Here is a 10066-nt window from a genome sequence, read left to right as displayed (position 1 = left end):
AAACTATAAATTGTAAATCGTTTTATCTATAGTATTAAAAATTACATCAAAAACTACTTAAATTTTTTAAGTTTTAGCCAAAAAACATCGCAAAAACACAACAAATTGGTAAAAAATTAATTTAATACTTCGGGGTTAAAATGTTGAATATTTACGCTTTTTGGACAAAATTTTAACACAAACTGTAATTTGTATATCGTTTTGTCTATGGTATTATTAATTACAACAAAAACTACATATTTTTTCAATTTTTTAGCCAAAAAACATCGCAGAAACATAACAAAATTTAAAAAAATATATTTACACATCGAGGGTTAATTCGTTATAAAAAATTATATATTTTAAACAAAATTTTAACACAAATGTAATCTTAAAATTGTTTCAGCATTTCTGTTACAAAATTTTAAGCAAATTTTAACAAAAACAAAAAAAAATCCGTTACAATTTACAATAAAGCACTAAAACAATACAAAATTTCTGGTCAAGAGCAAACACAACCCGCGTGAACTTTATATAAGTTTGTTAAAGAAATTTTAGAATTTTGCACAAATTTTAACACAAATCTTGAACATCACAATCAATCAATGAACTTTATTAAAAATTTTAACAAAAACACACAAAGTTCAATTTATATTCAACCAAAACAAAAACAAACCACTAAAACCACTACTAACCACAAACAGGCAACTTTTTAACCACTTTTAACCTTCGCACAAAATTCAACCACTGGCACATTATTTAACTAACTATTCTTAACCAATTTTAACCGTTTTCCATCGATTTTTAACCAAAATAATCCTTTAAAATCGACTTTTGTACGATCCGGCGACGGTTACGATCCGGCCGACGTGTGTTATTAACCTGTTACATGAGAATGAGCGGCGACCAATGCGCATTCTCGGACACAAATGCAAAAGGTAACACCATACCACTACATTGCAGGTGGTACAGGGATGGTAAACCTTGGTAAAGGAAGGTGAAAGATCAAGGATTCTGTTGGTGTAAAGTTTTTTGTTGTGAGTTATGTGGTTTGGGTGTAATTGGCCAGGGAAGTAGGACTTAGTTTCTAACAGTTGGTTTAGATTTTTGTTTACGTTTTTGTAGTTTGCGAGAAAAGTATTCTGTGTACTTGATTGAAGTGTACTACAAAATTGTAGCTCATAAAATTTACAATAAGTTTGTGGTATACCAAAAATTTGTCAAAAAATGTCTTAATGCCTAAATCTAATCCAATCAAACAATGCTTGAATTTTTATATATTGAGATATATGGGTGTGTGCAATTGCAAATGGTACTACCATACCGCTATATTGTAAGTGGTACAGGGATGGTAAACCTTCAAAACTGAAGGTAAAAAATTCAAGATTTTGTTAGTGCAAGTTTTTATTATATAAGTTTATATATTTTGTTTGTATTTGATCAAAGAATTAGGATTTTGTGTGAGGCGTTGACGGAGTTGTATTTGGAATTCATTTTTGTATGTTTTATATATATATACATATATATATATATATATATATATATATATATTCAAAGTAACTAGAAGCCCATTCGTCGAAATAAAAAGGGTATAAAGTATTAAAGATATAATATATATATATATATATATATAAATATATATATATATATATACTAGTACTTTTTTTGCTTTATAATTAATAAATTATAGTTTATAGTTAAATATTGTATTCTAGAAAGTTATTGCTGATAAAATTTGCGACAATTTTTCCATATGTGCCAAAAATGTACAAAAATAATTCAGTATTTGAAAATCCACTTTAAAATCTGTATACGTAAAATTTTTGAGGCGTTTAGGAGTATATTTTTTTTATATTTAGTTATATATCTTTGAAACTATAATGTGAAATTAATTTTTTATTATGACATCTGTTAACTAATAAAATTTACTAAAATATTGTCATATATGAAAAATATGCATGAAGTGTGTTTTTGTGCTGTATTTTACTAAAAATATAAACTTACTGCAATAAATGCTGTTATAAATTAACGACACATTTTATATGTGATGTATACACTAGTACATTTTTTTAGATTTTGCTTTATAATTTATAAATTATTATTTGTAGTTAAATGGTGTATTCTAGAAAGTTATTGCTATTGCCAAAAATGTACAAAATAATTCATTACTTAAAATATCACTTTAAAATCTGTATACGTAAAAATTTTGGGGCGCTTGGGGGTACATTTATATTTTATATTTTTTTATATAACTACTAAACTATTATATATAGATCAAATTTCTGTTCTACTAAATTGTAGCTGATAAAATTATCTATAAATAATCTATACACATAAAAGTTGTCCAAAATTTGCTTTAGTGCCAAATTTTAATAAAACACGTATACTTAGCGTTTCGTTAATAAAAAACCTCTGAATTCATTGTGTATTCAAGCGGACACTTTTATATTTTGGTGTATGCAAAATAAAGTATTAGATAAAGCAAAAAATTATATTCTAGAATGTTATTAAATAAGTTATTAAGTTATAAAATTTGCAACAATTTTTCCATATTTGCCAAAATTGTACAAAAATAATTTAGTACTGAAAACTTCACTTCAAAAGTGTATACGTTAAAATTTTGAGACGCTTAGAAGCACATTTTTTTATATTTTGTTATGTATCTTTAAAACTATAAATTGAAATTAAATTTTTATTTTAACATCTAATAACTAACAAAATTGCATAAAATGTGTTTTTGTGCTGAATTTTACTTAAAAATATAAACTTACTGCAATAAATACGGTTTTAAATTAACGACGCATATATACTAGTGCAGATTTTGCTTTATAATTAATAAATTATTATTTGTAGTTAAATGTTGTGTTTCAGAAAGTTATTGCTGATAAAATAAGCAATATTTTTTCCAAGTGTCCCAAAAATGTACAAATATAATTCATTACTCAAAAATCCACTTAAAAAGCTGTATACGTAAAAACTTTGAGGCGTTTACAGTATATTTTATTATGTAACTGCAAAACTATTGTATATACTGCAAATTTGTGTTATACCAAAATAAAGCTAATTAAATTTTCTAAAATATTGCTAAATATCAAAAGTTTGTAAAAACATTGCTTGATGAAATGAATTTAAATTTAGGACAATAGGTATTGTTATAAAAGCAAAGACACTCAAAATTTGCTTGGTTTGTATGGGTACATTTTTACATATTTTGTAATTATAAAATTATTGTTTGTAGTTAAATTTTGTGTACTAGTGAATTATAGCTGATAAAATTTGCAACAATTTTGCTGTATGTCTCAAAATTGTACAAAAATAATTTAATATTTAAAATCTCAAACGAATCTTTCAATCCCATAACAAATCTTATTTACCATTACAAGGTCTCGTTTTTTTATCGTATGCTAAAAATATATGTTTGATCGATATATATATATATATATATATATATATATATATATATATATATATATATATATATATATATATATATATATATATATATATATACAAAGACATAAGTTTGAAATATTAATGCCGATTCAGGCGATAACGCGACATTATTTGTTATTTGCGGAACAAACGATTTTATATAACAAGGTTAATGGATCACCTTGGAACAAAACTACAAAAATAATATATATATAAAGTCATAAAAAATTTAGTTTTTTTATATAACTTATTTACTTATATGTATATGTATATAATAGTATTTATAAAGCAAGTATTTTTTACTTAACCTCGGAGAAATAGGGCATTCCAGGTGTAGCCGGTAGGCTAAATTTGCATTTGACCTGATTCTTTCAAAGTTTTAGGTTAAGAGGCACAACTAGTGTAACCGCCTAAAAAAAGGTGATTTTTGGGAATTTATATTAAAAAAGATACTTTATCAATCATTTCAAAATTTTAAGAATATATTTACACATGTTTTAAGAATACATAGTAAAATTTTTGAAGAAAAAAATTAAATATTTTTTAAGTTATCGTCGATCTCCAACGGCGCGAAAAAAAGGCCCTTCACTGCTGCAGTGATTCCGGCCTTCTACGTGGATGAAATTAAAAAAAATTCTCGTTAAACTAGATAATATTGTCTGTAAAATGAACTACGATAAAGAGAAAAAATCAAAAATTGACAAAATTGCGGCGTTTTAAAAAAAAAGTCGAATTTTATCCAACATTTTGGTCGTTTTTGGACTGCCAAAATTCGATTTTTGATCCGATCAAAAAAAACGATAGTTCATTATTGATTTAACTAGTAATTATTGTTTTACCTCAAAAAATATATAAATTTAGGCACAAAACTTATTTTGTGTTTATAATAGATAAATAAAAAATAAAGAAATTATTCCCATCGATTCTGCATATTTCACATGTTATATATATATATATATATATATATATATATATATATATATATATATAGGATATTCTATAGAATATTTAGAATCGCGTGTCTGACGATCGTAATAATGACGAATGTAAATAAATAACCCCTTTGCATGTGTATTTTCCGATTCCGACCCTTTCAAGGGTACAAGACACGAGGTCGCCCTAATTCCTGAGGTAATTGCTCAGAAAAACACATGCCTGTTATCTCACCTGTTTAAAAATAACGGAATAAACATAATAATGATAAATGGTATTATAAAAAATTTAATAGATTTATAAACGTCAATTAAAAAAATTTTTACCTTTTGCTAACCCCAGGTGTCATTTTTTTAAAAAACAATTTATAAAGGTACATAAAATTTAAAATTAGTCGTTTATAATGACGCAGTATGTTGTCTAACAATAATGACGCACTTGCACACTTCTGTTTACTTGTTAGATTATTATTTTGTGGACATTCTATAAGAACCCAAGAAGATGTGTTCTTATATTGTTGACTTTGAGTGAATATATTTAATATTAGAAATAAATATATTAAATTTAAATTGTGGCGGTATTAGATCGAGAGTTGCGTTTCCGATTCACATGCTGGAGGTTCTGAGTTCGAATCTCCGGCAAGAATTTGAAAAATTAAAGTAGTTAAGTTGGAATAATATAGAATTATGAATTGTAAAAAGAGATATGTGTGTAAAAATAATCAGAATGTATAAAAAATTAGAGAATTAGAATTAAAATGAATTGAAGTAAGAAGAGTTTAGAAGATGAAATGAGAAGTATAGAAGAAGAAGATAGAAGTGTTTAGAAGATAGTAGAGAGAAATTAAGATAAGTTCGGAAATATAGAAAGAATACGGTTATATGAATAAGATAGTATAAAAAATTTAAAGATTATGATTGTATAGAATAATGTAGGCGGCTAAATGCTCGAGTAAGCGAAGCCAATAAAAATAAAAAAAAAATTAAATTATTATTTTTTAGCAAAAAAAATAATTATGTTTCCGCCCGGGATCGAACCGGGGGCCTTGTGCGTGTGAAGCACACGTGATAACCACTACACTACGGAAACCACGTTCTCTCAATGCTTAAAACATATAGACATACTGAAAATGTTTTATTTTCAGGACATTTTTTTGGTTTTGTCAAATTACTCAAAAATTTCATACGTAACCACCCCTTTTAAGTTTGATAGGGTGAAACTAGATAAAATTTACAATATTTCCTAGAAAACACTTTCATACACTGCGATATAAAAGTTTTGAATAAAACGACTTTGATTCGATATTTCATTCTTTAGTAGCAATAAATAGAAAATTTGGGTCATTTTTTATTTTTTTTGTCAAATAACTCGCAAATTTTATATGAGAGCACACTTTTTTAGTTAGATAGGGTGAAACTAGATAAAATTTACAACATTTTCTAGGGCATTCTTATGCAATAAATATAGAAAATTCAAGACATTGGTCTTTGTCAAATAACTCACAAACTTTATATGGAAGCAACCTTTTTAAGTTAGATAGGGTATGACTAGATAAAATTCACTACATTAGTGAAGACTATTTTTAACATTTTAAATAGTGCATTAAATATTTTTTGTCCAAATTGCAACTTTCTACAATAAATATTTGGCCACAAAAGTTTACCAGAGTTTACCAAAATCATTTGTACTTTAGTAAATCGTTTATAATTTCGGCCCTGTCAGAAATTAACATGATTAATATTTTTAATATTTAAAATGATGTATCAGGTATTTTTTGTAGGCTGTTCCAAGAATGTTCTATCAGATTCATTCCTTGGAGTTTCTAGTTCATCTTTCCCAAGAATATTCGATCTAGTTTTGTTTTATAAACTTTATTGTACCAGTTTTTATTTTATTGGCCATTCGTCCGTGGCAAAAATAGCCCATAGACGATTGCACATGTAGTGTTTCCGTCCAAGCGTTGCAATATGATTTTTTGTGTTTAATTTCCCGTTTGTGTACAGTTCCGGCGACGAGCTATTGCACTAATAGACATAGAGCTGGTAATAAAAAAATACAGGAAAGAAAACCGAAGTTTTTATTCCAAAATTCCCATTTCTTCGATAGAGAGATATACTTTTTCTGTCGTATGTGCAAACTAAAAATGGGTTACTCACTCCGGAATTATCACTCTGACACAAATTCTTCTTCGGAGTGAATTCGAGCGGAGTTGTATCGGAGATTTTGTCATATCCGACTCTGGATTTAATAGCACAATCATTAGAGAATTCGGGACATTTTTTGGTTTTTGTCAAATAGCTCACAAACTTTATATGAAAGCACCCTTTTTAAGTTAGATAGGGTAAAACTAGATAAAATTAATAATAAAGAGTATATTTTTCGATCAGCTGTCGTCTTAAGCGAGTCGCGTAATATACGAACCATCTGACCGGATGTTCCGGTCTGTAGTAAAGCCTTTAGTGCAGGAAATAAAGACTGACGGACGTGCCTTCATTGTAAATATCATATTGCACTCGAAGTCAACATAGAACTAGTGGTGTATGGCATCGTGCCTTAAGGCAAATTGCTGGAACTTCCCGTACCGTAACGAAATGTTCGAGAAATACTGAATGTTTTCAAATATAATACTGTAACTTTCGTTATTTTTGCTATCTTGTTATATCTGAGTGAGCAAATCAAATGTAAATCATAAATCAATATATCTCTAGAACTCAATTTGAAATTGAAAATTTCAAAAAAAAATAGTTGCCTAATTTGCACAAAATTGAAAAAGTGCTCCCGTATAGTCACAGTCTAAACAGCATTTGCAAATAATTCTGTGCGACATTTTCACTTGCACTGTGCTTAGCTTGACGGCATTTTCACATTTTTCAATAGTTTTCACAAAATTGGAAAAGTGCTCCAATACGTAAACAAAACAGTCTAAACGCACTTGTGTAAACATTTGTACCAGAGTGGCGCTTAGACTGTGCTTAGCCTGGGCAATTTTTTGAATTTTTAAATCCAAAATTACAAAAATATTTTATGAAAATAAAAAAATGTAATATTTTTTTATCCTCAAAGCAATTGTTTTGTCAATACAAGCAGAAAGTTTTTTAGAACATTCAAATCGGACGCTTAGTTCTCTCAAAAACTGCCATTTTTTACATATTTAGCTCCGTATCTCCAAAACCGCTGGACCTGCCTTTGCCAAAAACTAAACACCTCTTCTCCCCGTCATTACAAATTGAATGTTTTTGGATCATTCAAATCCGATGCTACGATCTCTCAAAAGCTCGATTTCTATTTTCTACACTTTTTGCTACGTATCTCCGAAACGGCAGGATCTGCCTTTGTCAAAAACTAAACAGCACATCTCCCTATCAACAGGGATCGAATGTTTTTAAACTATTCAAATCGGTTGATCCGTGCACCCGAAAACGTGGACGAAATATTGTACACACACAAACATCCATTTTTTCTGAGGTATGCCAAAATATTCAGAAACTTTCAAAACGTCGAGAAATGCAAAAATTTTCATTTTCGATTTTCGGCCCATTACTATAACTACCCTACGGGAAGTTAAAAAGTCAGCAAAACATAAAACAAATGTGACTTTCCGTGTTTTAGTGTTTTGCGCACTCAACAGATGGCGTACTGTGCCCAAATTCATAAATAACTGACGGAGGAAAATATATTTTGCACTCGTATATTTTGTTCTCATTTAATTTATTCAAATTATTAAGTTTTATCTTTTTCATATTATTTTTTTTCTACCCTAAGTATTTTATCATTACAATTATTTTCATATTATATTTTTTTTGATACTTCTCTTAATTTTTATTTTCCAGATATGGGACTCAAATAAAAATTGCATTGCATATTTAAAGGATTTTTTTACCATAAGAAGAATCTCAAGATATACAAGCCTTAAATAAACTATCTCAATATTATAATCATTTTTTCTTCAAGTTATTGCATTACATAATACTAATGTTAAGCTTAATATTGTTTTATATTTGTATTTTACTGTAATTAATTCAATTAAGATAATTTATTTTCTGTACATACTAAATTTAATCATGTATCCGTAATATAAATATAATTATAAATACTTATATATAAATCTTATCGGAGACTCCAACCTAGTGGTGAATTTACGCGCTCTGATTAGTGGCGCCCCTATGGAGTGGGAAAACAATTAAAATTGAAGACTTGGCTTTTTTTATTAAAGCATTTTTCAACAGAACTTTTTAATTTCTTTATATTTATTCTATATATAATTTTTCGCAGTTTTGCAAATTCCATTTAGCTCACAACTTTTAAGTCTAGAATATTTTATTTAAATATTTCTTCTTACTGCAGTACATAAAAGTTTGTCACAACCAAAACAGATTTGAATTTGAGATTTTTCAATTTACGATTTCGCGAATTCCTCGCATTTTCGCTCTATTGTGAGTTTCTTTACGTTATTGCGAAAACGTGAGAATATTTCATAAGTGCGAAAAGCAGGCATTGACAAAAATATATTTCGAAGGGCGTATTTTTATTATTTAATAGATATAGTAAAAAGAGACATTTTACAATTGCAAAGCTGTAGTACAAACGGTGCGGCCTGAAGAGCTCGAAGAATAGAATAAATTCTGTAAACGAATAATATCGAAAATCGGGCTTATGTGGTAATTTAAATAAAAAAATAGTATTTTGTAAGTGAATTGAAAATTCTTATATTTTTGAAGTTAAACTTCTTTAAGCGCGACTCGGGAGTAAATCTGTGAAAATGCAATGGAAGTTGCGTTATGCCCGAACTGTTCTTTTATATATCATATTAATACAAACGGTGTGTCCCTAAAAGCTTGTTAATAAAATGTGATATTAAAATGCAATGAATTATTTATTAATGTATTAATATATTTAATAGTTTATGCAATTGTTTGTTAAGCTTATTTTTATAATTAAAACTTCTTTACATCACTTTTCCACATTTTTTGTTATTTATTTTTTATGATCTTTTATTATTTTTTATGATCTTTTATTATTAGTTTTTGCCTAATATCTTTTATTATTTATTTAGGATGGATCGAATAAACTATCGAAACGTTTGACCATCCTGAAGTTTCTCACAAACGTTACAGCCATCTTTTGATCATTTTCTACACAAGTTTAATCCAAGAAAGCAACCAAAACAAAACCCGGTTCTTTTTTAGAATAACCTCGTGGGCGCACTTTGGCTTTCGCCGTTCTGATAAAACTTGTTTTGCTTTTTTTAAAATAAAATTTCCATAAAACCATATGCTAAAACGAGTTAAATACACATTGTATAAATATATACAGATGGTGGAAGTCGATATTTAATAGAATATTTAATTAAAATAGCCAAAACTTGGCTAAAAAAATTAATTTTGAAAAAACAATTTGATTTTTTGTGTATTTTTGTTTTGTGTAGTTTATAAATTTTTTTTATGTTAAAAAAGTGTAAATATATTTTAATGTTTATTAAAATATTTATCATAATTTCACTTTGAAATGCTTGTGTTTTGTTTTTATTTTCAATTGACATATTTTGTTAAAACAAAAGAGTTATGTTAATAATAAAGTACATAAAGTGTTATTATATTAAATATATATCTAAAAATATAATTTATGCTAATAGTTTTTTTTAAACACATAGAGTGAATAAATATATTTAATTTACACTAATTATTAGTTGAATATATATAAAAATATTAAATTAAAAATTAAT

The 10066-nt window shown here is 27.2% G+C and overlaps 1 non-coding gene across 1 annotated transcript; it reads right to left on the bottom strand.

Annotated features, from left to right (window-relative positions):
* Positions 1-5360: 5360 nt before the first annotated feature.
* Positions 5361-5433, bottom strand: Trnav-cac. The gene has a single exon. It is a non-coding gene; the product is annotated as a tRNA-Val (tRNA).
* Positions 5434-10066: the final 4633 nt, after the last annotated feature.

The sequence above is a fragment of the Ctenocephalides felis genome, unplaced genomic scaffold, assembly GCF_003426905.1.
Source record: "Ctenocephalides felis isolate EL2017-DRISC unplaced genomic scaffold, ASM342690v1 CF-g0.4_SCAFFOLD_03573, whole genome shotgun sequence".
Taxonomy (NCBI): Eukaryota; Metazoa; Arthropoda; class Insecta; order Siphonaptera; family Pulicidae; genus Ctenocephalides; species Ctenocephalides felis.
This window is presented reverse-complemented; position numbering and strand designations above follow the sequence as displayed.